Source organism: Electrophorus electricus, chromosome 1 (genome assembly GCF_041902795.1).
Source record: "Electrophorus electricus isolate QZ-2024a chromosome 1, ASM4190279v1, whole genome shotgun sequence".
NCBI classification, from domain to species: domain Eukaryota; kingdom Metazoa; phylum Chordata; class Actinopteri; order Gymnotiformes; family Gymnotidae; genus Electrophorus; species Electrophorus electricus.
This window is the reverse complement of record NC_137497.1, coordinates 17,735,817-17,740,255: the sequence shown is the minus strand read 5'-3', so window position 1 is coordinate 17,740,255 and position 4,439 is coordinate 17,735,817. Positions and strand designations below refer to the sequence as shown.

The window sequence follows — 4,439 nt, the reverse complement described above, 5'->3', positions numbered from 1 at the left end:
CTCACATGTTTTTCTCATTTGTAATTGTGTATATATACCTTGTGTTTGTGTATATACATATATATACTGTGTTCATATTGTGTATATACACAACCTATGTATATACTGAGGTAATAAAAAGAGTGTTTACAGGGAAAAGAGGTTTTTAACATTGAATTAGACATATTAATAACAGAAAACATAAGGGAGTATAGAGATTCTGTGACCTCTCAGTGTAACGCGAGTGCCGAAGGGTGTGGAGCAGGATGCACAGACTCTCTCGACGTGGACAAACATTTATTTACATAAAACATAAAGACTATAGTGGCATTCCATATAACACAAACAGTGAACATAGAGACACTTAACACTAGCAATTTTTAACATTAACACAAGCTAGACAAACATGGTTACGAATGTTACATTTAGACATTAACTCACAAACAACATGCTACATCAACGATGACCAACAACACTGCACACACTGATGCAGGTTTAAATACACAAAGCCAAACAAGGTGCAGGTGTGTGCAGGCGTGGATACAAACAAAGATCCTGTCACTGCACGTGGCGGGCCAAACCACATGACTCGCGAGAGGCGAGCGTTCTGTTACAGAACCTCCTCCCAAGGGGCACGGCTCTCGACGCATTCTTCCAGTGAACACGAGTCTCAGGACACCGTGTACATGTACACACAAGCAGCCGCCTGGGAGAAAGGCAGCTTCTCTGTCTCTGTCAGGGCAGTCCGGTACGCCCCCAACAACGTTACGCCTGTAGATGTACAAAAGTTGTAAACACAAACAAACAATAGCGCCCACACACAAACATATAAGGCGCTGTGACATGGTGCCCGCTGTCTGCGCAGGCACCTTGTACGTGTCCGTGGCCTCAATGGACATGCGGGCGTGCACGTCCGCCCCGGTTCCAGACGTGCTACCTCCCCCAACGGTCCTCCACTCGCCTGCCACTCTAGGAGCATCCCAGCGGCGGTTTGCCTCCGGGGCTTTGGGCAGACCCCTCCGGTCTCGCTGGTGAGTCCACTGAAGGGAAGGGACACGGGCTTCAGCTCTGCCCGCTGGAGATCCCGATGGGTCCACCCAACTGCCCTCTTTCTGGTTGTTGTGGTGCATTTCGGTCTTCCTCGGCCTAGGCTCGAGGCCCCCCCCCAGCCCACCCAAGAAATTCTTGGGGGTGTACCCCTCCACTTCCGGGGTGGACATAGACACCAGTCACGGTCCTCTCCCCAATCTGCTGGGATCCAGGCAGCAGGGCGGGGGTGCCTACGCATCTCCCGCTAGGAAGTCCATCTTTAGCCGAAGGACCTGGCGTCCTGTGGTGGTTGGTCATTCTGTACCGCATTGGTCTGAGTGCCGAAGGGTGTAGAGCAGAGCGTAGACTCTCTCGACGTGGACAAACATTTACATAAAACGTAAAGACTATAGTGGCACTCCCGTGTAACACAAACAGTGAACACAGAGACACTTAACACTTAACAATTTTTAACATTAACACGAGGTAGACAAAAATGGTTACAAATGTTACATTTAGACATTAACTCACGCACCTCCTGCTAGGAAGTCCGTCATTTGCCGAGGGAGTAAGAGTCCTGTGGTGGTTGGTCATTCTGTAATGTTGCTGCTGGCCTGAACACCGTAAGGCATGGGCCAGGACACACAGACTACCTTGACTTTGTGAAACATTTATTAACATTAAACACGGAAAACACAAGTGGCAATCACATACAACTATAACAGTGAACATTATTAAACATTCAACATATCAAGCTGTACTCAGAGGCCTTCAGATGTCTCTGCAGATTTGTTAGCTAGGCAATAAATAATGAAAATGCCTCAGAGAGAGAGAGATAGAGAGAGATGGAACGAGAGAGAGAATGGACTCAATAAATCTCTCAGTCCATGCTTTTACTATTACTAGCTAATTACTTTTCATTTCCTAGTCTAGGTCCAGCTCAGACAGTGCACCATCTGTGTATAGCATCTAGCACCAAGGGGTTATTGAGCTGGTCCTTTCTGAGTTATGAAAGCTCCATCGATGAGACTGGCTGTGTGCTGGGCTGGTGACATAGATGGAAAACTGTATTGTTTTTGTCATGGTTTTAAAAATAATGCACAGTGAAATGTACTCCTGGGTCAAATTGCTTAGCTATAGTATGAATCATCTGATTAGGAACCAGATAAGTCAAAACAATGACTTGGGCAAGTGTTTAGGGCTCTAGGTCTCTGGTGATAAATATCTTGGTCAGCCCATTTAACAGTGTGTCTGTAGCTTTTCATTAAATTTTTATTGCTTATTGGTCACTGTATTGCCTTTTCTTACTACTCAGTTTGAAATATCAACAAATAGGACAGAACAAAACATTATCTTTATGCTATGGTCAACTAGTGTTACTGGCAAACCCAAAGAAATTGGTTAGAATGGGGATGGTTTTGAAGTCATATCAGCTAAAATTAGCATAACATAGATATTTGTAACTTTGGGATTCGCCTGTCTACTGAACTTTTGGATGAAGAAGTCACGGAGCTGCTCTCTCAGTAGGACTCTGCTCTGAGTCTCCCTCCTTAAATGTAAGATATCTTTTCTTCAGTAATTTGTGGTCTTTAGCGTGGCTCCCTTAATTACAGCTATAATAGTGTACATGCCAGCTGTGTTGAATCGCACAACGATGTCAGAATCTGGCACAATTTAACTGTGGAACTAGGTGGAGAGAATCTGACTAGCAGTACATTGGTAAGGTTTGATGCATATCCCAAGATAAGTCATAAAGCCTTGAATAAAGATGAAGGCTAAGAGAGCAAAAGTTATGTAATTCTTCAAAGATGAATACTAAACGTACAATTCTGGCACACCATGTCAATTACAATCCATTATACTGATGTGTTTATTTGATTCACTGGAAGACAACGAGTGACTTGTGTTTGGAACATAGTCTTCCTTCCCAAAGTTATACTGACTTCTTATGCTGACATTTTTTAAACATGTACAGACAATTTTATTCCCTGGAAAGTAACATATACACACACAGACGGACACACACACACACAAACACACATATATCAGATATTTTGTCAACTTTCAAATATAAAAGGCACAGCACTATTTTCAAATATAACAGTGTACTGTTTTTATTTTAGTTCTGCACAAAGAGCGTACAGCATGTTTGTGTATATACGTGTACACGTGTGTGTTCAACTGTGTTATACACAATGCTGCAGTGGCCTGCTCTGCTTCAGCTTGCTCTTTACTGTGCTACACTTGACAGAGAGCTTTTCATGCTGCCTCTTGAGAATGTCTATTTGGCTCTGCAGGTCCTCGCATGCATCCTTCACCTTCTCAAAATCCTGGAGCAGCTTCTTGTTTCTCAGCAGGCTGCAGCGCTGGTACAGGCGCAGATTGTCTGTACGCAGCTTGTCTTTAGTTATCATTACCCCTGCCAGAGCTTTCCGCTTGTTGCCGATCATTGCCTTTATCTTGGCCAGATTGGCTAGTTTGGCCTGGATCTCCAGCTCCACAAAGTTGATCGTTTATTTTAGATGTGACTGGAACTGAGAGTGGAGGTACACAATACTGAGATTATTTTCTATGCCTTCAAGACTCTACTGTACAATACATCTTCCCATCCTACTCCGTGGCAATAAATTTACTGCATTTTCAGTTTTAAATGGGGGCTCGAAATTTCCAAGTTTTGTGATGGGATTTATGGGATGGGTCTTGTTATGTTTTCAAGTCTACTTGACAGTTCCATGGCTATCTAAAAAATCAACAGAATTTGCACCCACATTAGTCTTAATCTACTGAGTTTAATAGGACGTCATACCTCTCTAGTGCTGGTAATTCCTTTCTTTATTCCTTTCTTTGTACAGACAATTTTATTCCCTGGAAAGTAACATATACACACACAGACAGACACACAAAATGTGTGCTGTCTCTAGTTTCTGGACTGTGCAAACCCACATCGAGAGCCAGATGAGAAGGCTCAGTTTAAAAATATATTCTGACTCTTCATATGAAACCATGTGTTAAAAACCAACAGGAATTAATTGCCATGTAATTTTCTCTAGAATGTATAGACTTTATAGTTCTTTACCTTTTTTTCTCTGAAATGGTAGTGGATGGCTACCATTGATTGGAGGTAGAACAAGTGGAGCAAAATGTGTGCTGTCTCTAGTTTCTGGACTGTGCACACCCACATCAAGAGCCTAAACAAAGTATACAAGGTATTTTTCACACAATAATTTACATACTGACACACAAGCACACATAACCATACACAACCTTCCATCATAGCCAAACAACCTTTTATTAAAATGTACTAAAAATGTATTTCTATTTGTTTCATTCTAGAGGCACCAGTACACATATTTTTAAGGTATACCATACAATTTAAAGATTCAAAATCACATGCTCCTTCATTTCAGTGTTTAAATAAAATGTGTATACAC

At 42.3% G+C, this 4,439-nt stretch overlaps 1 long non-coding RNA gene across 1 annotated transcript; it reads right to left on the bottom strand.

The window, feature by feature from the left end:
- Nucleotides 1-259: 259 nt before the first annotated feature.
- On the bottom strand, nucleotides 260-4,165 carry LOC145660181 (uncharacterized). The gene is made up of 2 exons (XR_014126366.1): nucleotides 4,085-4,165; nucleotides 260-1,666 (listed from the first exon to the last, which is right to left on the bottom strand). It is a non-coding gene; the product is annotated as an uncharacterized LOC145660181 (long non-coding RNA).
- Between the last annotated feature and the right edge of the window lie 274 nt (nucleotides 4,166-4,439).